This window comes from Diabrotica virgifera, chromosome 5 (assembly GCF_917563875.1).
Source record: "Diabrotica virgifera virgifera chromosome 5, PGI_DIABVI_V3a".
Taxonomy (NCBI): domain Eukaryota; kingdom Metazoa; phylum Arthropoda; class Insecta; order Coleoptera; family Chrysomelidae; genus Diabrotica; species Diabrotica virgifera.
The window spans coordinates 125870154-125897602 of NC_065447.1; the positions used below are offsets into that span (position 1 = coordinate 125870154).

General features: G+C 32.8%; 1 long non-coding RNA gene across 1 annotated transcript; it reads left to right on the forward strand.

Moving 5' to 3' along the window:
• The first annotated feature begins 20992 nt into the window (after positions 1 to 20992).
• On the forward strand, positions 20993 to 22495 carry LOC126885132 (uncharacterized). The gene is made up of 2 exons (XR_007698289.1): positions 20993 to 21995; positions 22052 to 22495. It is a non-coding gene; the product is annotated as an uncharacterized LOC126885132 (long non-coding RNA).
• Positions 22496 to 27449: the final 4954 nt, after the last annotated feature.

Below are 27449 nucleotides of genomic sequence, written 5' to 3' on the forward strand. Positions count from 1 at the left end.
CTTTTATTGTCATTCTAGATAGTCTTATTAATTTTGCCGGTATCTCCATTTTTTCATTTATTTTAATAATTGTTGTCTGTATTTGCTGTCGAAGGCCTGTTAGAAGTCGATGAATAGTATGTGTAATTCTATGTCATGTTCATAGCTTTTTTCAATTGTTTGTGTCAGTACGTGTATTGCATCTATTGTTGATCTTCCTTTTCTAAAACCCTGTTGGTATGGTCCTATAATTTTTTCTGTGTATTGATTTAGTCGGTTTCTTATAATTGTGGTCAATATCTTATACGTTGTATTTAGTAGCATAATTGGTCTGTAGTTGCAGCACTTAGCTGGATCTCCTTTCTTAAAGATTGGTGCGATGTGTCCGTTTTTCCATTCTATGGGCATGCTTTCGTCCTTCCAAATTGTAACCATTAACTTGTGCATTCGCTTCGTGAGCTCCTCTCCTCCGTTGATGATCAGTTCGTTGTTGATTTCATCTGGCCCTGGCGTTTTGTTTACTTTTAGTTGTTTTAATACCTCCATGAATTCCTGATAAGTAGCTGCGCCTTCCTCTTCATCTCTGTTATCTCTTATATCCTCATCCTCTGAATATGCCTTATTGTCGTTTTTGTATAGGTCCGTGAAATGTTTTTCCCAATCTTTTTTGTTTATTTTTGTGACAGATTTTTTGGTACTGTATTGTTGTTTTATCTATTCGAACAATTTCTTGTTGTCTTTATTATTCGTTTCTAATTCTTGCATTTGTTCAGAGATCCATGTGTTGTTCTTTCTTCTATAGAGTTTCAATGCTTCTTGTTTTTCTTTTCTATATTGGTCCAGTTGTTCCTGTTCGTCACTTTGTAGCCATTTGTTTCTTGCGAGGTGCTTCAGTTGACTTTTTTGGTGACATTCCTCATCAAACCATTCTTTCGATTCTTTGTTTTTTGGGATCCTATTATTTGTTCTGCTGTCTCTATTATGCTGTTCTTTATGTTTTTCCATTCTCCTTCTATTTCTATGTGCTCGTACTGACCCAATTTCTGTTCCAGTTGTTCTGTATATTGTTGCTTTGTTTCTTGCGTTTTCAGATTGGCTATATTCCATTTCCTCCTTTTTCCTTCCTTATGATTATTTGCTTATATTATTTTTATCTTAAGTTTTGCTATCAACAACATGTGGTCAGTGCCTCCATTTGCCCCTCTATATGACCTTACGTCTTGTACTATTTGTGTCCACTTTTTCGAAATTAGAGTATGATTTATTTGGTTTCCATCCATTCTTCCTGGTATCATCCATGTTATTTTGTGTTCTTTTTTATGTTTATGCCCAGTACTAACTATATATGTGTTTGTTGCTGCTGCTAGGTTGCAGATTTCTCCTCCATTATCATTCGTAGTTTCATGAATGGTTTCTTTGCCAGCTACATTACGATTATAGTCCTCCTTTCCAATCTTTGCATTAAAATCACCCAATATTATTAATATGTCATTCCTCGGAATATTTTCACAGGTTTCTTCCAGGATGACGTAGAATTCTGCTTTATCTTCTTGGTTTGCTTCTTCGGTGGGTGCATAGCAATTGACTATCGAGATGTTGGCTTGTTTATTTTCTTATGTAAGATATCCTTTCATTAACTGCTTTGAATTGTATCACTTTTTCCCTCATTTTTTTGTTCACCATAAATGCCGTACCATTCGTTCCCTGTTTGTTTTCTCCCGAATAATACATGCTAAAGTTTTTCTTCTCAATTTTTCCTTCTTTCTTCCATCGTATTTCCTGTAGGGCTAGGATTTCTAGTTGGTATTTTTTCATTTCAAGAGCTATTTCTTGCATCTTACCTACTGCCAGCATGGTTCTAATATTCCAAGATCCCATTCTAATGGGTTTTGTTCTTTTCTTCTTATTGAGATTATTTCTTTATTTTGTGTGCGTTATTTTTTTTTCGTTAACCGTTTGCATTTCCGAGTCTTTTTTTGCCATGTCAATATCATATTTCAGCCGCTGTTCTTCGTTTATTAGTTTTTTGAATTTTTTATCAGCTGTTCTCTCTCTTCGTCCCATATCTAGATTTTGCCATTCACTATTAATTTCTTGTAGCCGATTTTCGTTTGTTTACCTTTGCTTCTTTCGTCCTTTGCTATTTTAGTTATTTCCTTTTGTATTTCTTTTTCTTTGGATGTCCAATCGTTGTTTATATAGATACGATCTTTATGCTGTTTTAGTTTACGTTTCTTGTTTAGGATTTCCATTTTATCCGTGAGGGCTTCTGTTTCTATTGCGCATACTGTTTCTCCTATTTTTTTGCACTTCTTAGTTTTATTTGTGTTTGCAACTCTTGGGCTATGAAATTTTCCATTTCTTCTTTTAATTTCTTATAATCATTTGTTTCTACTTTCAACCCAGTTACGATCAAGCTTTTCTTTTTGCTAAATTTCTCCAGTTGCTCCATTCTTTCATGTAGCTGTTTTACTTCTTTTTTTAGTTTTTGATTCTCTGCTTTTACATCCATTAACTCTTTATTGGTTTGTTGTTATTCTTTCCTTATTGGTTTTATTTCCTGAAGCATTTCATCGTTTTTATTCATTACCTCTTTCATTATTGTAATCATAACATTTTCCATGTCTTCCTTGTTTTCGTTGCCTGCTTTGCTTGGTGACCGTTTTTTAATTTTACTTCTATTAAAACAATCATCCAAGTTTTCTCTTTTGCGTTTCGTTTCATCATCGGTTTCACTTCCTGTGCCATTTTTTCCATTTTCTAGGAGTGCAGCGCTAAATACCTGGAATACCGATATTAGATTATCAACAATACTTAAAAAATGAAAGTTACCAATTTACCGGTAGTTAATTGGTTATCTAAAAATTAACTGCGCACCAGATTTGCCAGTTGGCCTGTAATTAGGATGGGGGATTAAAATAGATACGAATTCACCGGGACGCGGAAATATGCACACCCTGATATTCTAGTTACGTAAGCTCGTCCGATTGGCGCATGACGTCAGCAACAGGGTAAAGCATAGTCCCGTCTATGCGTTCGTAATACGAACGCGAATGAAATTTGAGAATAGTACAAATGAATGAATTATGACTAAAAGAAACTACGTGATTTTTATAGTTTAGAAGAAAATTATTAAACTATTTACTTTTATTTAAATTGATTTTCAGTTATTTGTAAAGTTCCCAGTTTCTTGATTATATTGGTATCCGGAAGTATCATAAAAGAATGTAAATGTAAAAAGACAACAATGAAATTACTTGTTACATTACTACCACATACACGGATGTGTTATTTCCCTTTTGTAAACAAGATTTAACTTTTGCATCTATCAACATCACTGATATACTTGTTTCTTTAACAAAAGGGTATGTAATACGTACATCTCATCGGAGTGTTGACTACTATATCCAACACTAAATACAAACCACATAATTTATTTAACATGATATGTTTATATAGAACGGGACCTATATTTCTATGGTATTTTGTTGTGAAATTTAAAAAGTGTCCAATATGTGACTTAATAAAGTTAGTGTCCTATGCTGGAAAAAAAGAAGAAGTGATTAAGACAGGTGGCGTTTCGATAATTGACAGTCGAAACGGACACATGACTTAATTAACAATTACTTGTCAAAAATGCCGGCCACATGGGTGATTTAAAAAATAAATTTTAATACTTAATAAAGGCTTTGTTTGCCATTTTTCCTCCAGTTGGGAGATGTGATTAGTTGGTTTTTGTGACAATGTGTGGTTTCATATCAATTTTATTATGCACTAAGAAATAGTGTCAACATTTAGGTAAGATTAAAAAAAATAACATCTTTAATTTATGATGATTGTAAAGAATGTTTTTCCATTCCAGCAAGTTCTGATGAAGCCCAAAATTATGTGGCGAAAGCTTGACTTTTAATAAAAGACACTCACATAGAAGCACCCCGTTTTTTATTGCTTCCTTAGTATTGGGGTCGTTCCCGGTTACCTTCAACTGTCTTTATATTTATATATATATATATATATATATATATATATATATATATATATATATATATATATATATATATATATAAAACTCCTAAGTGGAGCATAGAGCTTCAGTGAAAACGCGCCATCGGGTTCTATTTTGCGCTAGGGGCCTTCACCTCATTCCAAGACTTTCCTTGACTTCGTATCTCGTCCATGATGGATCTTCTCCAAGTTTGTGCTGGGCGACCTCCTTTTCTTTTTCCTTGGGGATTCCACTCTAGGGCAGTTTTTGCTATACTGGAACCATCTTTTCGGAGTGTGTGAACAAAATATTAAATAATAAAAAATATGTAATATTTTCAAATATTTTATTGCTGTTTATTATTAAATATATTATAGTTAATGCATAACATTAACATTACATAATAATATTAAATTTAAAAATAATTTTTAAACAAAATTAACTTAGTGGAATAGTTGATTTTTATAAGAATTCATAGGTGGTCATAATAATATGGCCAGGGACTGTAGGTACACATAATCCACACACCACAAGACACAACGAAATGAAAAATAAAATTGAAAATATAAAATATAATTTTCACTTGTAAACACTACAGCTGATTTGCAAACTTAAGGGGGTATTTGCACGATGCAGTTAAAATAGGTGACAGCCAAAGGAACTAACGTTTAACAATTCGTTGAGTAGATGGCAACACGCACATGGATTCTAATACTTTAGTAACGACGAAATTTAAATTCTATTAACGACGGCGTTGTTGCCAAGTGTCAATCGTACTTGTATTGTATTTACAGATGAGGGTTTTTAATTCTTTGCCTGTTAAATTCTCACTAATAGCATTGTAACAATGCCATTGTTTAACTACACAGCTAGTTATACAATGCTAATAGATACAAAACGTTTCATTTGGAAATATTTTATCACTTATTACTAGTATTGTAATTTAGATTCTATTTGTAATTTTTGTCTTCAGACGACATTTTATTCTTAATTCTTTACCTGGTAAAAAATATTTATTTTAAACTGTATGGCTTCTGTATAGTTTTGACTCTTCGTGACTTCCGATCAATATACAGCGTGTATATTAACAAGAATAATTTCATACAGTTAGCGCTCGCTTTGGCATCCGTTATACTGGCAACAATGTACTTATAATATCAAGTAAAATATGTAACCTTGGTCGTGTTTATGTGCAAATTTAGTTGTAGAACCCAGACAAATTCTATTTATAACTTTTGCCAATTAGGTGGTTTTGCTCCGATAAGATAAGGATTTGCTGTAAATTGTTTTTTTTTTTTTCGTTTTTTTTTATACTCTTAAATCAGGTTAGAAAAACGTATTTCTTGGGTGTAGTTATGAAAGATGTATTTTCTAAACTTTTAAATTTTCTATTTTATTTCGATGGAAGAAGCTTATGGATTTCGGAAGATTTCGATGGAATAAGTTATAATGTAATATACTTAACAATACTACTATATACCCTTGATAACTGTTTATTTTTAAAGTTAATAATTGTTTGATGAGCCTTTGATAGGTTAGGTTAGGTTTACTATTAAATTTTATTTTGATACATAATCGGTATTGTTTCTCTCTCTCTCTCTCTCTCTCTCTCTCTCTCTCTCTCTCTCTCTCTCTCTCTCTCTCTCTCTCTCTCTCTCTCTCTCTCTCTCTCTCTTTCTTTCTCTCTCTATCTCTTCCTGTAACCCCTTCCCAGCGTCCTTTTCTGTTTTATTCTTTCGAAATTTTGCTATACAAGTATTTTCCATTGCTCTCTGTTTCTCGCTCTCTGTTGGACTTCTCTCCATCTCAGGCCAATTCTTTCATGATCTCTTATTACAGTTCTTCTTCAGCTATTATCAGGTCTTCCTCTTCTTCTTCTTTCGTCTGGTTGGTATTCGAGTGCTTGTTTGGTTATATTATTTCGATCCTTCCTCAGAGTCCGTATAATCCATTTCCATTTCCTATTTTTAATCGTGACTGTTATTTTCTCTTATTTTGTTCTTCTCCGTAGATCTATGTTTTTTATTTTATCTGGCCAGTATATTTTTAGGATTTTCCTCAACGATTTTTTATAAAGGTTTGTAATTTTTTGCTAGTTGCTTCTTCCTGTCTCTTCCTGTAAATATTTTGATTTTGGTTAATTCTGATATATCGCGTGTGTTCCAGTTTTTCCTTAATGCATTATGATTATATGATGAGTGTGCATATTGTGCCTTTACTATCCTTTTTTCTACATCTGATCTACTAAATAGCTTTATCTCGCTAACTGTTCACTGTAATGAAAATCTATGCACAAGGGAATTTTACTTATTAAATAATAAGCTACAATTTAGTAGTGCATATTTTTTTTCGTATCTCCAGTATTTTCGGAGATATTTTGAAGTAAAAGGTGACAAATAGGAAATTGCAAAAAGTCAGTTTTTCTTTAAACTCCACTTTTTCTAAAATTGGGCCTTTTAAATAGGTCAAACTTCTTGGGTGTATTGATAATACGAATATAAAAGGAACTACTTACAGAAAGGTGAAGATCAATTTTTAATTAGAAGGGTAGTTGGGGGGCTGTTTTCAGTAGTAATAACCCAATGACATTGATAATTGTTGGAAAAATTTTTATAACAGATTTCGAAAGCTTGTTGCTTGGAAACAGACCGACGCCGTAGGCGGAGGTCTGTTGCCTGTAAGCAACAAGCTTGAGAAAGTTGTTAAAAAATTTTTGAGCATTTATCAATGTTCGAGGGTTATTCGGATAGAAAATTTTTTACTGTAAACAGTATTCTTTGGTATATTTGATTCGATAATTTCATTAATATTCTCATCAGTATTACAACCAAATCGTGACATTTTGAAATATTGAATATTTGAAATGTCAAAATCGAAATGAAACGAAATGTAGGTATCCATAGCTACATGATTGAGTGAAAACAGTCCATGGGATCTGTTTTCAGTATAATGTTGGTTTTATTGGTTGTATTCAATCAGATGACCACAAATTAATTGATTTCATTGGATTTCTAATTGAGCAAAAAATTTTCACTGATTTTTTCATAGAGAATAGCAGGTACCGACCTTTTTTTGATCATAAGTCTCTTAACTTTCATGCTAGCAGCTTCATATTATTATTTTTTGAAAGGTCTAACAGTATACTCGAAAAAAGATTATTTAAGTTTAATTTAATTTGGGTTACTAAAAGATTAATTTTTGATATCTACAGTTTTTTTTTTTGATTAAATGCATATTTTTCGAGGTATTCTCAAAAAACCCTCTATAGTGGAGTCACTGAAGGTGGATATGAAGGTGGTAGGTGAGCATTACCTCCGATTTCATTGAACCTCCATCGATTTGTGTGAAAATTGGTGAGTGGTTAGAGGCTATCTCATGGAACAAAGGTGACATGGTGCCAACTTGCGCTTTTACCCTGGGGGTGGATGCCACCCCATCTCGGGGGTGAAAATTATTTTATTGAAAATATCCCCATAATTCGATAGAGAAGCAAATTCTAAGCAAAATTTATTATATAAAGTTATTAAAATAAATCAAAACTTTTTGAGTTATTAAAGATCAAAGATTTTAATATTTCTTGAGAAAAATGCATGTTTTAAACCGATTCTTCATCAATAACTCAAAAACTATAAGTTTTTACAAAAAAGTTATTATTACTAAAATTGAAGCTATAAAAAATGAAATAAACTCCTTACTAGAAAAACCTTTTAGTGTTAACTAAAAGTGAGTTATAGGTAATTGAATATGTATTTTTTTCGGCGAGTAAAAAAATCTATGTATTCAAACTGAAATCACGGGAAAATGATGCATTTTATAACATAAACTTATTAAACATTTGTCAAAGTACTTAAAAATATCTATCAAATGAGACCCCGATTATGTTGATAGCATTAAAATTTATGTTCCAAAATGTTTTCAAAATTTATCTTTTAAAAATGTCTCCAAAAAATGTTACTGTTTTTTTTTAATAACTCCGTTTATTTTTACAATGTCAGGTTCATCTGAAAACCGTTTAAAAGCTAATTTCAAGAGCTATTTCACTAAGTTAAACTTAATCTCTTAAACCCCTTACTTTTTTAAAAATAAAACGTTAAATGGCCCCGATTGCATGGTTCTCACAGCAAAATTTAAGATTTAAACGTTTCTATCTCGGTTATTTTTTACCCTGTAGAAATAATAAAACAGGTAAAGTATTTGTCACAAAAAAAATCTAAAATTTGGTTATATATTATTTTTACGTGTATTGAGTATTTTTGGAGTTATTATCAAAAGAATATAAAAATTACAATAATTTTAAAAATTATAATTTTTTTAAATTATATCTTTTTTTTTTTCAAAAATATGCATTTTAAACCGGTCAAAATTATTGAAATCATTACTTATGCTAATATGAAGAAGTTCTTATAAGGATTATTATAAATTTTATTTTTTGTCGAAATCGCGTATGATTGATTTTTCACTTTTTGTTAAAAAATTCCAAAAGGTTCTCTTATTTTCATCATAACTTACTTAATTTTAACGCTTTTAACTTGCTTCGAAGCTCATTTGATAGGTATTCTGAAGTACTTTGACAAATGTTTAGCAGGTATATTTTATAGATTGCATCGTTTTCCCGTTATTTAAGCTTGAATACTTAGATTTGAGTACTCGTCGAAAAAAATACACATTAAATTGCCAATAACTCACTTTGATATAACATTAGTTTAGTTCTTTAAGTGAGGAATATATTAAATTTTTTTATACAACGGCATGATATAGAAAATGATCCTTGGACTATTCCCTACCTTCTGTGAAAATTTCAATAAATCCATGCTGGACGAAAAAATTGCGAGTCAAAATGCTTCATTTCCTCGACTATAGGAGGAGAAACAATCAGTAAATGTTACGAATATAAATACCAGAGAACATGTCACCAATTAACGGATACGAGAAATAATGAACGTCACACATACAATAAATGACGAAATTAACGAAATACAACTACGATGGTTTGGTCACGTACAAAGAATGCATGAAGACAGAATACAAAGAATAATACTATACACTTCGCGCTCGTTTTGGCATCCGTTATACTGGCAACAATGTACTTATGGTATCCGGTAACTTGGTCGTGTTTACGTGAGAATTTAGTTAAAGAACCCAGACAAATTATATTTATATCTTTTGCTATTTTGGCGTTTTGTCATATAAAATCGGTTTTATATATAAAAATCTTTTAGAATCCTAAATTTATTCTTTAAACACTTGCTCTGTAGAATGAACAGGAAAAATTATAATTTTATAATTAGGTAGTTGTATTTTGCTTGACCGGTTTCACAAAGTTTATCTTTGCATCATTAAACGGTTTAATAGAATTAGATTTTTAATGGTAATGGCCAACGTTACACTAAAAACAAATAATATGGAGAATAGAAGATTATGTAAGGTACATTCCATGTCAAATCACTTAGGCAAAAAATTTTGGATCTCCGATATGTCTGAAAATTGGTATATAGCTTCTGCGTGACGTAAAAATAAGATATTTAAGGTCAAAAAATCTTCTTCTTTTTTTCTCAAAATGTTATTTTATGCGATTTTACAGTGATTTTTTGTTTATTTAAACAAATTTGCAAATACAAATTTCTGTGGCAAAGTATCAATGAAAAACATAATATTTTAATGGAAGGGACTCAAAAATGTCATGATATGGCATTATAACAAGTTATTTTGATTCAAAACAAGGTTTTGATCAAATTTTATAGTGTAGAAAACGTTAAAATACCGTTTTTTACATTTTTCTCCATTCCCAAAATACATCATCATCGATTTGGCTGAAAATTTGCCCACAGATAGCCAAAATATAGGACTTTAAGTAGTTGGAAGGATTTGAATTATATTGCAATACCAAAAAAGTTACATGCAGTAATATCAGACTCAAAAGTATATTAGTCCAGTCGGAATAGCATTTGACCTTGCATGCCGAGCTGCCCAAAATTTTATTTTTCTAACCTTTAGGGGAGTCAATAGTAGCCTAAATTTAAAATCACGAATTAATTCCTTCTTTACGTTAGCCGCAATCTTGATTTTAAACGAGAACCTCTTTTGCTCAATATCTCAATTTTTAACTTTTCGACAAAAATGGTAGAAACTGAAATTGTTCCTATTTATTTTACTATTTACTACTTACTATTTACAATTACTATTGAAACTATTTACAATTACATATTACAATTTCTTTTTAACAATGTTTTCCATTGATACTTTACGATAGAAAATGCAAATTTGGTTAAATAAACACCAAATCACTGTAAAATCGCATAAAATAACATTTTGAGAAAAAGAAGAAGAATATTTTTTGACCTTAAATACAGTCGGAAAAATGAAAGAATACCCATGAGCGATCACCTCAATCACTTATTTTGTATTTGCTGTCTTTTTCTATAAATAACAAACGTTAGTTATAGAAAAAGATAGCAAATACAAAATAAGTGATTGATGTGATCGTTCATGGGTATTGTTTCATTTTTCCGACTGTATTTAAGGTCAAAAAATCTTCTTCTATCCCAAGGTCTTCTTATAATAGCTTCTGCAACCTTGTTTATCCAAGTATTTTCTATTCTGCGTACGTGGCCGTATTATTTTAGTCTTCTCTCTTCTATATATTGCAGGGCATCTTTTTCCATTTGCATTCTTCTCCTTATCTCCTCATTTTTTATTCTGTCTCTTCTGGTGAGACCACAGCATCTTCTCCAGTATTTCATTTGGGTTGCCAGAATGCTCTTTTGGGCTTTTTTGTTTATGACCCAAATTTCTGCGGCATATGTCATGATGCTTCTTACTATTGTTTGGTATATCATTTTTTTTTTATTTCCCTTAACGTTCTTATTTCAGATTACATTATGGAGTTGTCTGATGCAAGATCTTGTATGTCCCAATCTATTTTTTATTTCTGCTTCTGTTGTTCCGTTTTTTCGACATTATAAAGCCCAAGTATTTAAAATTTTTCATTCCTTTTATTTCTACTTGTTCTTCTATTTCTAAGTTTTTGACGTCTTCTTCCGATATTGCTAAGTATTCCGTTTTCTTCACATAAATTTCCAGGCCCACCTTTTGTATTCCTCTTTTAGTTTTCTGCAACTGATATCCTCTGCAACATGCAATTGATATCCTCTTCATCTTGAGACATAACCACCTGATCGTCTGCGAAACACAATGTGTAGAGGTAATCGTCTCTTATCGGTATTCCCATTCCCATACCCCTACATTTTGTTTTCCAAGTTGTTAGTGCGTGTTTTAAATATATTTTAAATACAGTTAGTGACGTTGGGAATTGGGCATCCCTGTAGTAATCCTATTGTTGTTTTGAAGATAGCAACTACCTTGTTTTCTATTTTTATATTTACTTCATTTCCACTGTACATGTTCTTGATGCTTGTGTTAGGTTAGGTGGTATCCCTATTTTAGTCATTGCTTTGTACAGTTTTTCCTTGGCACAGTGTCGTATGCCTTCCTAAGGTCTATAAACACCATGTGTAAATCTTTGTTCTTAGCTCTTCTTTTTTTCTCTATTGTCTGTTGTATTATATGTATGGATATGATGTAGACATGATTTCCCTGCTGTGAAACCTGCTTGTTCTTCTCCGATTTTACGTTCTATATTTTTATCTATTTTGTTCCTGAGGATCCTGCCATACAGTCTTCCCATTGTAGTGATGACGCTTATCCTCCTGTAATTTTCGCAATCTTTTCTGTTCCCTTTTTGTATATTGATGTTATGTAGGATTCTTATCATTGTTTAGGGATGTCCTCTCCATTTATTGCTCTTTCCATGATTCGGCATATCATTCTTCTTAATTTCCATGTACCATATTTGATTTTCTCCACCATAGGCGTAATCGGGATGATGCTAAGGGGGGTTAAAACTACTGGAAGGTCTCTGAGGGGTATGGTGTTTAGCGTATAGAGCTCAAAGTCCATCCAAATGGGGGGTTATAGCACCCAAACCCACCCTGGTTACGCCTATGAGTTCCGCTACAATTCCTCCTGGTCCTTCCGCTTCATTGTTTTTCATGGAATTTATTGCTTGTTTCATCTCTTTGTCTGTTATGACTATTTTTTCTTCCTCTGTGGTCATTATTTTTTGTTCGTTTCCATCAATGCTGAATTCTGGTCTTTGCTCTATCAGTATCAGGTTTTTATAGTGTTTATTATGTTATTACTTACATTGTTATTGCTTATATTGTTATTACACCTTATTAATTATTTTCTATTTATGGTAAACTTTTAAGGTTATTAAAATTTTAGTTGGTAGGTAACTACTAGGTAATGCCAAGTAGCTATTTCTTGCGTGTCTCTAAATTTTAAACAGCTTTAGTTATATAATATACAGTGCCGGATTAACTATTAGTCGGACTAGGTGGGCGCGCCTAGCTATTAGGCCCGCACGCCGTGCAAAAATATTAATATATTATATATAGCGAGGGCTCTACAGCTCTGGCTGCTTCCTGCACTTCAATCTCCAGTTTTGTCTCTCCTGCCAATCCTCTTCTTCTATTTCTCTTTTTCGCATGACATCCATTATTCCTTGTTTCCAAGATTTACGAGGTCTGCCTCGTCTTCGTCTATTTGTTGGAGTAGTCTAAGCTTGGATCTTTCTTGGCCATCGTTTATTGTTCGTTCGTTTAACGTATCAATACCAAATCAGTTGCCGGAATTCAATTCTGTTGTCAATGCTACTCTTAACCTTTGCTCGTTCCCTAACTACTTCGTTTCTTATGTGGTCTAATCGAGAGATTCTGCACGATCTTCGTAGAAAGTCCATTTCTAGTGCTTTCAGTTTGTCTCTGTTTCTTTGTGATATCTGCCAACATTCTGCGCCATATGTTGTGATTGGTTCTACTATACTGTGATAGAGATTTATCTTTGTTGTCATCCTGATATTTTTTGACCATAATACAGAATTTAATTTTTGGATAGCCGTTCGTCCTTGAATTATTCTTTTATAGATATCCTTTTCTGTGCTACCATCTTCGGCAATAACGGTTCCTAAATATTTATATTCTTTACAGCTGTTTATAATACCGTCTTCAACTGGAATATTTTCTGGTTTTCCTCCAACTATATGATGTTCCGTTTTATTTATGTTTAATTTTAATCCCCATTTAGCGTATTCTTCGATTAGCTTTCTTGTCATGAATGTTATGACTTCTGCATCATTTGCCACTAGTACTTGGTCATCTGCAAATAGCAAAGTATACAGGCAGTCCTCTCCAATTTCTATTCCCATTCTTGAGCACTTTTTCATCCGTAGCTGTGGCGTTTTTGTATGTAAATTTTGAACAGCGTAGGAGAGAGGCAACATCCCTGTCGTAGACCTTTAGATGTTTTAAAGGGTTTTGATAAATTGTCTCGTATTTTTATCCTACTAATCGAATTTTTGTATATGTTATAAAGAGTATTTACATACGTGTTATCTAAACCAGATTCTTGGAGCACTTTAAACATCCTGTTTATTGGCACACTGTCGTAAGCATTTTCCAAATCTACAAACATTAGATGAGTTGTCAAATTTCTTTTCATTATCTTTTCTACCAATTGCTGTAATACAAAGGTATTGCCTAAATAGGATCATCCTGCGCGAAATCGACTTTGCTCTTCGATGTCTGGGAAAAACATCTCGATTCTTATTTTTAAAACTCTACCATACAGCTTTCCCCCAGAACTGGTTACACTAATACCCCTATAATTGCTACATGTTCTTTTACATCCCTTCTTATGTACTGAGCTTATAAAAGCCATTTCCCAATCTTTCGGGATATTATATCCCTTTATAAGACAGTTATTGAAAATATCTGTAATTTTCTTATTAGCAAATCTGAGCAATATTTCACCAGTTCTATAGGTATGCCTCCAGGTCCCGTTGTTTTCCCATTTTTCATAGTTTCATAGCTTTCCTAACTTCTTCTTTAGTGATCATTTCTATATTTGTAGTTATTTCTTCTTGATCAGACTCAGTGTTTTCTATAAATTCCGGTCTATCCTCTGTTAGTAACATTTTATAATGCTCTTTCCATTGATCCATTTTAATTAAATGTACGTTAGTATTATGCTTTTCGTCTGTTCTTAAATTTCTAAGGGTTTGCCAAACTTCAGATACTTTCGTTCCTCCCATATATATCTATTCAATTCAGCGCATTTCATTTCCCACATTTCGTTTTTTATTTCTGCAACTTTCCTTTTCACTTCTCTGTTTAACCGGCATAATATATCTTTCTATCTTCACCGTCTTGTGAAACTAACCATGTCTGGTAAACTTTCTTTCTGTTTTCTATCAAGGATTCTAGATCTTGTGACCACTATTCTGGGTATTATCTTTTTATGTTTTCAGGGTGATGTTGACATCAATCTGAGATGGGTGGAAGAGGGAGAGAGACAGGCACAGCGACTCAAAATCAACGACAAAGTAAACTTTCAATTATTAGTTAGGCTAACTTTCGGATAACCCGAACTTTTCGGAATCCGAACAGGCTGTCCCCCCAATTAATTAGGATTTGCGGGGTTTTACTGTATATAGGTACCTACTATAATATCTGCGTTCCAATCGGCTGGTAGTCTGTTTTGTTCATATTTTTTGTTGTATTAGCTGGTTTATTTCCTTATGTAATTCCCTTCCTCTGTATTTTATTCCACTGTTATTTCATTTTCTTCTGCTGCTTTTCCGTTTTCTATGTTTTTAATATTTGTTTTTGTACATTTTCTTCTGTGAAAATTTCTACTTCGTTGTTATCTTGTTCTTCTTCATCTGTTTCCTTCATACGGAATACATTTCGTAATATTCTTCTCATATTCTGCTGATCTGTTTGTCTTCAAACAGGGTTTCTCTTTTTTTTTTGTTTTTTAGTACTCTTGTTTTAATGCTGGACGTATTTTTTTATCTGACTTTTTTGTAAAACTGTTATATTTGATGGTTTTCTCTGTCTTTTTTAATGTCCTCCAGCGAAACCCGTCATTTTTCTTCTTTTTATTTGTTGAGTTTGCTGTGTTTCTCGCTATTTTTTATTCTTCCCTGTTTTGTTTTGACGGATTGGTTGTTTATCCACGTCATTCTAACGTAGTTTTTTAGTTTTCTGCGTGTTTCGCAGTCTTGATCGTACGTAAATTACACATTTAAAATTGAAAAGGATTTATAGGTTCCACATTAGCTAAAAGACGGTGTTTCAATCCCTGTTTGGGTATCGCTCGCTCCAAACCCTTCTTGGCAGTAGCGCACTCAGGGGGGGTTTGGGAGTTAAACCCCCCTTTCCCCCAGGGCATATGAAAAATATATAAATAATAGCAGGAAAATGTAACTTGTCTTTCACAAAATATAGAAAAAAATTTCGACGCCCAAGCCAACCCCCTTCCCCCCAGAGAAAAATTATAGGTCCGCTACTGCTGCTTGGATGTGTCCCGTTTTTTTCAAATTTATGAAATGGTCACCCTACAGTAGAAACGCTTCTTAATTCACGAGAGTATTCTACACACTTGTTCTTAATCCAGGATACAGTTTTTTGTGTCAAATTAGAATTTCATAATGGTAGATAAGTTTATTTTAATTTTCTAATTTATTTCAACAGTAGGGCCCCCGCATACTGCAGACTTTTTACCTGCCGATAGTTTAGTCGGGTTGGGCAAAATTAAAGATTTTGCTTTTTAAAATATATAAGAATGTAGTTCGTTTGGTATGGCATGAGTGCTTTAATTTTTTTTTAAGTATTCTATTTGTTTTTAATTTTGTAGACTAGCAGACTTGACTACTTTATGTAATGTGAAATTTAAGACTTACTATATATTTTAAATATTTTTCAAAATATTATTTTCTGTATCCTTACATAAAAAAATACATTGAGTGTATGAAATAAGTAAGCAATGTTTTAAACATTTTTATTATTTTCCAGACACCTTTGCACCTATTAGTTGAACAAATTATATTATTAAAAATTTTGTACTTACTTTACTTAAGCCGTCCTCTTGTACCCTACGCTGTGGAGGTAAAAATTTTGTAATAAAAAATTAAGAATTCAATTTTAACACTTCTATAATATGTTACAATTGAGCAATTAGACCAGCAGATTCGGCAACTGGTTAGGATAAATTCATCAATTTTAATGAACATACTTTTTAATTTTTTATTTTTGCAGTGAAAAAAAATACATTGTTAATTATACAAAAAATATCATTAATATATCACAACAATATTTTTTTCAACATACTACAATATTCAATTATAAAAATATCCGAAGTCTAAATTCCAACATTTGAGGTGGCAACAGCGCAGTGGAAGCCATGAGGACATACACTCAAATATACGGAGACCACCACAACCGCAAACTGAATAAATATATATTTGGATGCCATCAAAACCGTTAAAGTGATTTTAGATATACAGCGAGCGAACATGGCGCGCCTGACGGCAATTGTTCCAAGTAATGTGCATATTATTATACAGATAACGTGACTGAGGACGTCCGGCCAATATTTTGTGTAAGCATTGTAGGAAGTGGTACCTTTCATCTGCGATACGTTTTAGGGAAAGTCCTCGTGGCAACCGTATATCGGAGTTCACGAAGACCTGGAAGCCACGAGAGACTACGGTTTAACATGGGGGGACGTCATGAGATGCTAAAAATAAATATTTATATATATATATATATATATATATATATATATATATAAAACAGATGAAATAGAGAATGTGGAAAAATCCCCTTACGAACAATTCACACATCCACCATTTCGGGTTGGGAAAAATTTTTCGAATAGAATCAAAGATCCAAACACCAGTTCTTAGAAATGTGTTTCGCCCTCTTCAACCTCTCTGGGTTTATCAATAAAGATGAGAGGTTGAATATCTTTAGACACATTCCAATCAAAAAACAACATTCGAGACCTAGACATAGAAGGTGCGTAAATCTACGGCAAGTCCGACAATGACAGTCTCAAGTTTTAATTCCCTAATTACTTAAAGTAAGTAAAATCTATGTTTAAAAACATGAGATGTAGATCCTTCAAACACATTCAGTGATCAAAAGATCCAAGGTTAATGGTTTGACGACCACTCGTACGAAATCAAACAGATGAAATAGAGAATGTGGAAAAATCCCCTTACGAACAATTCACACATCCACCATTTCGGTATATATATTTCACATATATATATATATATATATATATATATATATATATATATATATATATATACATCCTACTATCAATTTGGCATCGATACATTATGCATTTACCATCGATTTGGCATCGTCTTGCAAAGTGGCATCTGTATATCGATGCCACTTTACACTACCTTAATAACTTTTTTTCTGCACTTGTTACCAGAAGTCTAATCAACTCGGTAGTTAGAGATTTGATTTCTTGATGTTACTTTAATATATCAGCTTTCTTTGTTTATCCCTTACTAAGTTATATAAGTTTATTCCATAAAATGTCCATGAAATGAGTCCAAAATGATGGTACGGTGAAAATATTATATACATTTAGTTGTGTTTTACCGTTTTGTCGCTGCCGCTATATACATGAAAACGTATATCCCACTTTCATTATCAATCATTTTGGCATCAGAAATTTGGCATCACTGTTGAATATAATATTATCCACACCGAAAAATAGGCAATTTGAGAATGTATATATTATTTTCATCAACAAATCATTCTGGCATCATGTTGTTTTCACCCAATTTTGAAAAAATGTGAAACCTTTGTATTATCCACGTCCGTCTGTCCGTCCGTCTGTCTGTAATCACAACTCCTCCGTCAACATACCAGCTAGAATGACAAATGAGGTGTCAACTGAAAGCTGATAATCCAAGGATGGTACTAAAGGTGAGATATTTGACCTTGGCGGTCTGTCCGTCGGTCTGTCCGACCGCGAATATAACTCCTCCATCATTATACCAGGTAGAATGACAAATGAGGTGTCAAATGAAAGCTTATAATCCAAGGATGGTACTAAAGGTGAGATATTTGACCTAGGCTGTCTTTCCGTCGGTCCGTACGACCGCGAATATAACTTCTCCTTCATTATACCAGGTAGAATGACAAATGAGGTGTCAAATGAAAGCTTATAATCCAAGGATAGTACTAAAGGTGAGATATTTGACCTAGGCTGTCTTTCCGTCGGTCCGTAGGACCGCGAATATAACTCCTCCGTCATTATACCAGGTAGAATGACAAATGAGGTGTCAAATGAAAGCTTATAATCCAAGGATGGTACTAAAGTTGACATATTTGACTTAGGCGGTCTGTGCGTGGGCCCCTCCGACCGCGAATATAACTCCTCCGTCATTATAGCAGGTAGAATAACAAATGAGGTGTCAAATGAAAGCTGATAATCCAAGGATGGTACTAAAGGTGAGATATTTGACCATGGCGGTCTGTCCGTCGGTCTGTCCGACCGCGAATATAACTCCTCGATCATTATAATGACAAATAATTTGTCAAATGAAAGCTTATAATCCAAGGATGGTACTAAAGGTGAGATATTTGACCGAGGCTGTCTTTCCGTCGGTTCGTACGACCGCGAATATAACTCCTCCATCATTATACCAGCTTGAATGATAAATGAGGTGTCAAATGAAAGCTTATGATCCAAGGATGGTACTAAAGGTGAGATATTTGACCTAGGCTGTCTTTCCGTCGGTCCGTACGACCGCGAATATAACTTCTCCGTCGTTATACCAGGTAGAATGATAAATGAGGTGTCAAATGAAAGCTGATAATCCAAGGATGGTACTAAAGGTGAGATATTTGACCTAGGCGGTCTGTCCGTCCGTCCGACCACGAATATAACTCCTCCATCATTATACCAGCTAGAATGATAAATGAGGTGTCAAATGAAAGCTTATAATCCAAGGATGGTACTAAAGGTGAGATATTTGACCTAGGCAATCTTTCTGTCGGTTCGTACGACCGCCAATATAACTCCTCCGCCATTATACCGGGTAGAATTACAAATGAGGTGACAAATGTCAAAGTTTAGTAAAAATGACTCAAAATTAGTAAATTCGTATATCAATCCACGCAAAGTTACACGTAAAATTCAAATATCGTCTTCCAGTTCTACTTTCGATTACTTTGGGTGAAAACCTAGGACTTACGAAGTCCAATTACTTGTTTTGTTTAAAAATAAGGCATATCATAGACATGCCTTAGGCATCATAGAAGACAATGACACAGAAAAATCAAACACAGCAGCATGTCAAAAAGGCCTTAGTTATGTATCTTCGGTCCTGTTAGTCCAATCGTGATGTATAGCACCTCAAATGATAGGATTTGACAAACAGAATACAATGACATAGAAAAATCAAATACAACAGCATGTCAAAAGGGCCTTAGTAGCGTATCTTCGGTCCTATTAGTCCAATCGTGACGTACGACATCTTAAATAATAGGACTTGACCAATAGAATCAAATTTGACACAAACAAATCAAATACAGCAACAAGTCAAAAGGGCCTTTGTTATGTATCTTCGGTCCTATTGGTCCAATCGTGACATACAGCAACTCAAATGATAGGGTTTAACGAACAGAATACAATGACACAGAATAATCAAATACAGCAACATGCCAAAAGGGCCTTATTTACGTATCTTCGCTCCTATTGGTTCAATCGTGGAGTACAGCACCTCAAATAACTGGATTTGTCAAATAGAACACAATGACATAGAAAAATCAAATACAGCAGCATGTCAAAAGGGCCTTAGTCTTGTATCTACGGTCCTATTGGTCCAATCGTGATGTACAGCACCTCAAATAATAGTATTTGACAAATAATATAAAATGGCACAGAAAAATCAAATACAGCAACATGTTAAAAGGGCCTTAGTCATGCAGCTTCGCTACAATTGATCCAATCGTGACGTACAGCGCCTCAAACGATGGGATTTAACGGGCAGAATGCGACTGTAGACAAATCAAAATGGCGGCATGTAATAGCACCTTAAAATTGTAGAAATAAAATGGATTAACGCACAGAGGTGTATGACATATTATGTGACAGTATTTAACAAATTGAATACGACCACATACGTCCAGTTTTTGACAAGTGACTTCTCTACATGATAAACGCGAAAAGGCTCCCTTCGTTCACTGTTCGACATAGCCCTCCCGTTCACTGCATATATCCACTGCTTCCTGAAGCCGTGACATAAGAGGATAGAATTTAACGAATTAAACGACAAAGAAGACTAAACAATGCAGCGTGCGGGAAAAACAGGACCATCCTTTGTATACTCCACAGGAAAGCATTATATATTCAACGTTAGAATTATGTTATAGTATAAGGGTATATATTTTTAAATGATAAATATATTTTTTTATTTAGTACATTCCGTACGTTTTTTAAACATGATCAGGAGAATTTGTTGCCTGAAGTCTATAAAAGAATTTCCTAACAATCCTTGTGTTATGGATTATTTTTGAGAATGTGTTTAAAAGGTAGCTTACATGCTTATTGTTCAATGGTCTTATCACTTTTAAGCGCTTGTCTTTTTGTAGGGCTATTAATTGTGATTTCAACCATTCTTGCGGGACAATGCCTTTTCAGTAAATGAAGTGAATATTGTTATACATTTAATTTTTTTCCTCGATTAATTGGATGCCCCCTACTGGTGTTTGGTCTAAGCTTACAGCTTTTCCCCATTGAAGCTATTTTATAACTAATTATAATTAGGGGTACGGAATTTTCGCAAATAAAAAACATGAATTTCGCATTTACTTTTTTTATAATTACAAAATTTCGCATTTATTTTTAACTACAAGTAAAACAACAGAAAACATTAATTAAAAGCTAACATCGTTGTAATTTCGACATTCGACTCTTTAAGAGCTGTTCTTCGATATGTCACTACAATATTATATGTGCTGAAGAATCGTTCTGCGTCTACGCTGTTCGTTGGACTCCAAATGCTCTGTAATGCTGCTTTAGCAAATGACGGAAAACTGCACTGTGTAGCAATTGTGTCTTGTGTCACACAGATATAGGTCATCTGTTGCAAATTCTTTGACTCGATCACTCAAAATTGTTTTAGGGCGTCCCATTTTAGGGGATAGTTTAAGTAACTTTGTTACTATGAAAACTTTTTTGATAGACCATGTTCTTAATAAAAATTGACGGAATGAGCAGTGGTTGTCCTGTTTGACTAATTTATATGTTTAGAAAATAAGAATTAGCCGACTTTAATTCCTACTTAGATTTTTACCAATACAAAAGACCGAAATGCAGATAACAACAGTCGGATTATTTATATTTCTCAAAGAATCAACATTGAAAAATATCAATTCCTTATCTTATCTTTATCTATTTAATGATGAACAATGAAAGTTCCTTCTGTTTCAACACGTGTTAGAAAAATAAACAACCTTTCAAAAATTATGTACAATAGAAAACTTTCTGTAAAATCTTTCCATGCCTTATTTACTACGTAACTACCTACTTATTTACGGGCGAGTTAAGCACCTGCAGGTATTTCGCGGAAATACACAAAAACTCCATATTTCACATTTATCGCATTTATGTTCAAAATTTCGCCGAAATTCGCACCTATTTCGTAAAAACGAAAATTCCGTACCCCTAATTATAATAAAACAGTTGGTCCAGAATCATTGGTCGCGTTCACCAGAATAATCCGAGTGCAATCCGATTAATTTGCGCTGAAACGCTGACAGTTTTTTTACTAGTGAACGACTGACGTTTGACATTCGATTGAGAGTGTTCTGTGTTCCATTTGTTTATGTTTTTATTCTTTGTTTATATAATTTATAACCTAAACCTAGACAGTTTTGTTTTTATTTTAAATAAAACTGAAACTGTCTAAACTAAAATGGATAATATTCTTGAAGAACTTTTGTTTGGGGACGAAATTAGCAAATGCCGTTATACATTTAGCAGATGTACCTACCTCAAATTATTCCAGAAGGATGAGATGAAATTAAATATATATAAACCATAATTCAATATCCAATTTAGAGAACATTTTCGTATGTCCAGAACTACTTTCCAGGTAAAATTGTATAACAAATTAATAACATCATGTATATTATATTGTTATATTTCCAGGAACTATTTAATTGTATTGGTCATATCCACCAATTTGAAAACAGAATAATTCTATTGGAAAAAATTAATGTTTATGATGTGGATGCTAAGTAAACCAGATAATTTGTTGCTGGGGATACGTTTGGTTTGCCAAAGAGCTCTGGACATAAGATTTTCACCCAAATAATATAGAATTACAAAAAATTGGAAATAACTAATCTTGAATATCAATGTGTATATTGAGTTTAATTTTATTGTAAATATTCTATAATATAATTTTATTGTAAATATTGTATTAACACATTTGTGGACACATTTTCATATGCAGACAGTAATTTCCCTTTGTAAGTACATGCATATATAGTCGTATCTGCGAATGGGTTAATTGTAAATCGTAATCAATAAAAATTTTTTGTGAATCAATAAAAAACTGGTTTGTTTGAAAATAAATGTAGTACAAATGTGGTTATAATATTTATTTTCATGCTTAGATAAAAACTAAATGTATTGTAACACAACCTTTCATATATCTTCCTCCTCCATTGTTAAGCAGAATTTGTTAACAAGAATTGTCCCTCCATTCTTTTTTTAATAAGAGGAATTTCTTCCTTAGCGTTCCTAGTATTTGGTTGTGGCTCTAAAATTGCATTTGTTTCACTGAGAGCATCTAAAAGGTCTCTCAATCCTTATTTCGTTTGACATAGCCATACTCGTAGAAATAATTCTATCTGTATTGATGGTATTATCAGAGAACAACGAACACATGGTGATCTTCAGAGTGCTCCCAACTAACAGTACCTTATGCTGCTGCGTTTTCTTTTACTGTTTTAACCCTTATCCGGGCAAGTGGGGCTCAATAGGCCCGAAACGCCATGTCTTTTATATGGAAGTAAAATGTCTTGCCCGGATAAGTATTAAAGTGAGCTTTCTCGTTTCAGAATTTTTTATCGAATACAGCTTCAAGATAACGTAACCATGCAAAATAATTATTTTTTCCCTTTATAGGATGCCAGCAACAACTTTGTAATGTAAGATTGCTTGAAAATGTGCTTCTGTATGAGCATCATAAAGGGATGTCTACTGCATTCCCAGTTTATCTCAAGAGTTAGTTGGTTGTGATCAAAGAATCTTATTAAAAAATAGATTATATCTCCCTCTAGTTCTTTTTTCATAGTACTTATATTAAATTTGGAGTATGCCTAATTCCATGAAATGACAATAAATAATATGATTGTAAATAGTTTTGAAAAAGCTGTTTAAACTGTATAATTAATTTTTTTTTAAAACGTCTACTTTTAAAAATTTCGTACCTAGGCCTGGATCCCGCATACCAAAAAAAAGTTGATTAATAGCAAGCTCAGATTTGTTAATAGCTTAACAGTGTCTAGTTGGACACACTTTGATGTATAGAAACACTGGAACAGGGGAAGCCTTAATTGTGGAACGTGCCATCCTGACAAGTTTATGATTGTGAAAACTAGCAGGTTGTTTTTAAGTTTATTCAATAGCAAACTTTGTATATTATAATATATGAAAAAATTTTTGTCCGAAAAATATGTTGGGCAGTTGGCTGAAAGACTTTGGTCGATGGCCTTTTAGTACATTGTATCAATAAAGTATGTCTCTCTCTCTATGTTGGGCATTTTAATAATTCCGACACGTAGAACATGTCAGAGGATAGGAATTATATTGGTGATAAATAGCAGTCTGATTTTGCATGCTAATGAAAGAGTAGCAAATCAATTGGAAGTTATGTCCGACACAATACATGAGACGTTTTTGTAGTCTGACGTTCGAAACCTGTAACCTGTTCAACAATTAAAACTTCCCGTTCCAGTGTTTGTTTTAAATTAAAACATCAAAGTTTGTCCGACTAGACACCGTTAAGCTAATAATAAATTTTCAGCTTGCTATTAATAAACTTTCTTTTGGTATGCAGGATCCAGGCCTATTAACTATTTAACTCGAGCAGATTCCATTTTACCAGCGAATATATATCTCATTCAAAATTCAGCATATCTAGATACTTAACTTAATGAAATCTTACCAGAATAATAAACGTTTATTACAAGAACAAGAAAATTTTGATAATAAATTAAAGATTCGGTCAGCTGTAGAAAGGTTTGAACTAATAAAATGCAAAATTAGAGGATTAAAATTTGATACAGAAAATATTCGATTAACGAACATTGTGTTTTACACAATTTTATAATATAGAAGGCAATAATGTTCTGGATAAATGCAATATTGAGTAGGTATGCTAAATAAAGAAATTAATAATATAACGGTGGGTGAAGAAGAATAAAAAATTGGAAATATTATTGAAAATAACTAATATGGAGTATTATTGTATAGGTATCTACCTACCTATATTAAATTTAATTTTATTGTAGGTAAATATTAATTACAAATAGTTGGTATGCAATCAATACCAATTTTTATAAGATTTGTGAATCAATCAAAAACTGGATTGTTGGAAAATAAATGAGTTAGGTACCTACTATACACATATTGTGTTAATATTTCTAGTAACTATATAAATAAAAAAACACAAATAGTTCTAACTTAATTTAGATATTAACTATATACAGGATACATATAAATAAGAACTAAAAATATTTACAATAAATTACATACAATAATTATTGTATTTATATTCAATTTTAATTAAATTGTCCATTTTACTTTGAACTTAATTTTAAAGTTGGCGGGATTCAGCTATCACAGCACAATAACAAATTTAAGGCTGAATAAAATGGCGAGCGCTTCCAATCCGATTAATTCAGCGCACCGTTCACTAGTAAAAGAGCTTCCAATCCGATTGCAATCCGATTCCAAGCTCTCTGTTTGATGAACGCAACCATTATCTCGTTGACTTTTTCTTGTTTATCGTTGATACTTCTGCCGTTTGAACCTTCTGATAATCCATATATTTTCTCTATCTGCTCTTAAAGTGTGTTTATTATATTATTTTCTTTCTCATTTAATTTACACCGATCCAGACTAGTATAGCTCCATATAACAGTTCTAGTTCTGCAGTAACGAATCAATACTTTTATTTAGCACATTAATTTTTGTTTTGTCTTCGGGTCTATTAAATAATTTTCTTGCACTGTTTCTCGCAATTTTTAATTATCCATTTATTACTCTACTTGTCTTATTTTTTGAATATACGACTTGAATAAAGACTTTAATGTTTTGCCAGTCGTTATTGTTTAGTAGACCGGAATATTGAGATATTAATTCTTTATATTACATATTTGTCTTTCGGAGATTTTCTATTATTAATATGAAGCTGGAAGTGTTAGGTTACACTGGTTTTTGTTTTTTGGTCCAGAGTTCCCTCTCAATTCTTTTGTCGGATTTCTCTTTAATATTATCGCAGCTGCATACACTGGTACTAGGTTCTGATTGCTCAGGTGACCTTTGAAGGACTCCCAATTACTCTATTTCGTCCACTTCTTCTGAGGTGGGTTCAGAAGTGGATATCAACTTCTATTCCATTATTCCATATCTATTTATATGCCATCTAATGATTTTAGTTTAAATTTAGCTGCTTGATCGTCTTCATGAGTAATAAAATTTTTGTTATTTTTGCTATTTAGCAAACAGCATTAGAAAGTCTGTAAGCTTTTTCTATGAACTGCTGAAGTGCGTCCTATAAAAGTAGACATATTTTCATGAAAAACATGTTTTCATGAAAATTCTTTAATTTTATTAAATATGTTCAATACAGCGATTTTAACGGTTTTACAAATTTTTTATGTCGATGCCGTGCGCATAATACGATTCTGAAAGCTCTGAAAAATAGTTATTTTTTTCTTCAATTATCTCAGCTGATTTTTTTATTTACGAGTCATTTCTTCAGATTTGGGAACACTTAATAATCGGAGGGGGCCAAGTCAGGAGAGTAAGCCGCATGAGAAAGTAATTCGAACCCCAACTCGAATTTTTGCTACTGTCACAACGCTCTTGTGAGTCGATGTATTGTCTTAGGTCTTGAGAACACTTTAAAGAACACTTTTTTCTTCTGCTTATGGAGTCGTTTTTCATTCGTCACATACCGGAACTCACCACATAAATTTTGAAGACCCTGACATCAAAACTGTATTAAATTATATGTGATCTAAGTAAGTTATAGAAAAAGTCAGAATAGATAGAGTAGAACACTTATAAAAAAATTGTAACAAGCAATTGGACATCGTAAGTTCTAATTTTTCGCCCAAAGTGACCGGAAGTTGAACCGGCAGTCGATATTTGAACTCTTCGTGTAACTTTTTGTCAGTTGATATGACGGATGAATTTTGTTCACTGACAGACATGGACGAACAGACAGGCATGAAGCCGGAAGTATGTATTTGTTCTGGTCTTTCTTAGTCGCGTTGAATAATAGTTTGTACTATTTCGACGAATTTAAAACAGTACTTTCGGTTGCAACTCTGGAACAGGCAGTCCGAGGTCAAACTTCTCACATGTAATATCATATTTTGGTTATAGGCTTTCATTTGACACCTTATTTGTCATTCTTTCTGTCCTACTAACAGAGGAGTTGTGTTTATTGACGGACAGACATGGATAATTCCAGGTTTTCACATTTAATGATAAAAACAATAATTATATAATTCAGTTAACCTGACTATGTCATTGTGATAATGACTTCTTCTAAAAGTGACAACGGCAATTATTCCATTCACTCACGGTAAAATATCGCAAAACCTCCAGATTTTAAAGAACCGCTTGGATTGACATGAAATTTGGCACACACGTAGCTAAAATGCTAAAGAAAAAAGTGAGATTATGCCGATATGTTCTCTTGTTCTGGATGTGTCTTTCACCCCTTCTTGGGGGTGAAAAAACATACGTTCAAAATAAGTCCGGGAGTGGATAAACTGACTAATTCTAATTCTAAGCAAATTTTGTTCTATAAAAGTTTTAAACGGCTGAAAATGTTATAAGAATTTTTTGCTCTACATTGTGCTTTCTATCTATACCTTTAAGGAACGCACTATTTTCGGGGACACCCTGTATATGATCTGTAAGTTGCATTGGTTAAAAATGCTTATTTTTGAAAGGGGTTTTGTTGAAAGGGCTCGAACGAATCACTAGTCACGAGTATGTATATGCAAATTTTAAACAGCCATATCTTAACCAATTTTTGTCTTCCAGAAAATCAAAAAATCCCAAATATTTAAAAAAGCAGAACCTACATTTTTTACTCTTTAAGATATTTGGTATCACTAATAATTTTTAAGTTATTTTGAAAAAAGTCTTTTTTTTTCAAAATTAAAGATTTAAAATTTACTTTAAAACCAAATTTTTTCACAAATAAGCACTTTGAACTGATGAAACTTACAAACACAAACAATACATAAAGTTACTTGTGAAGTGGTAACGATTAATTCCATTTGGGCTGTTAATT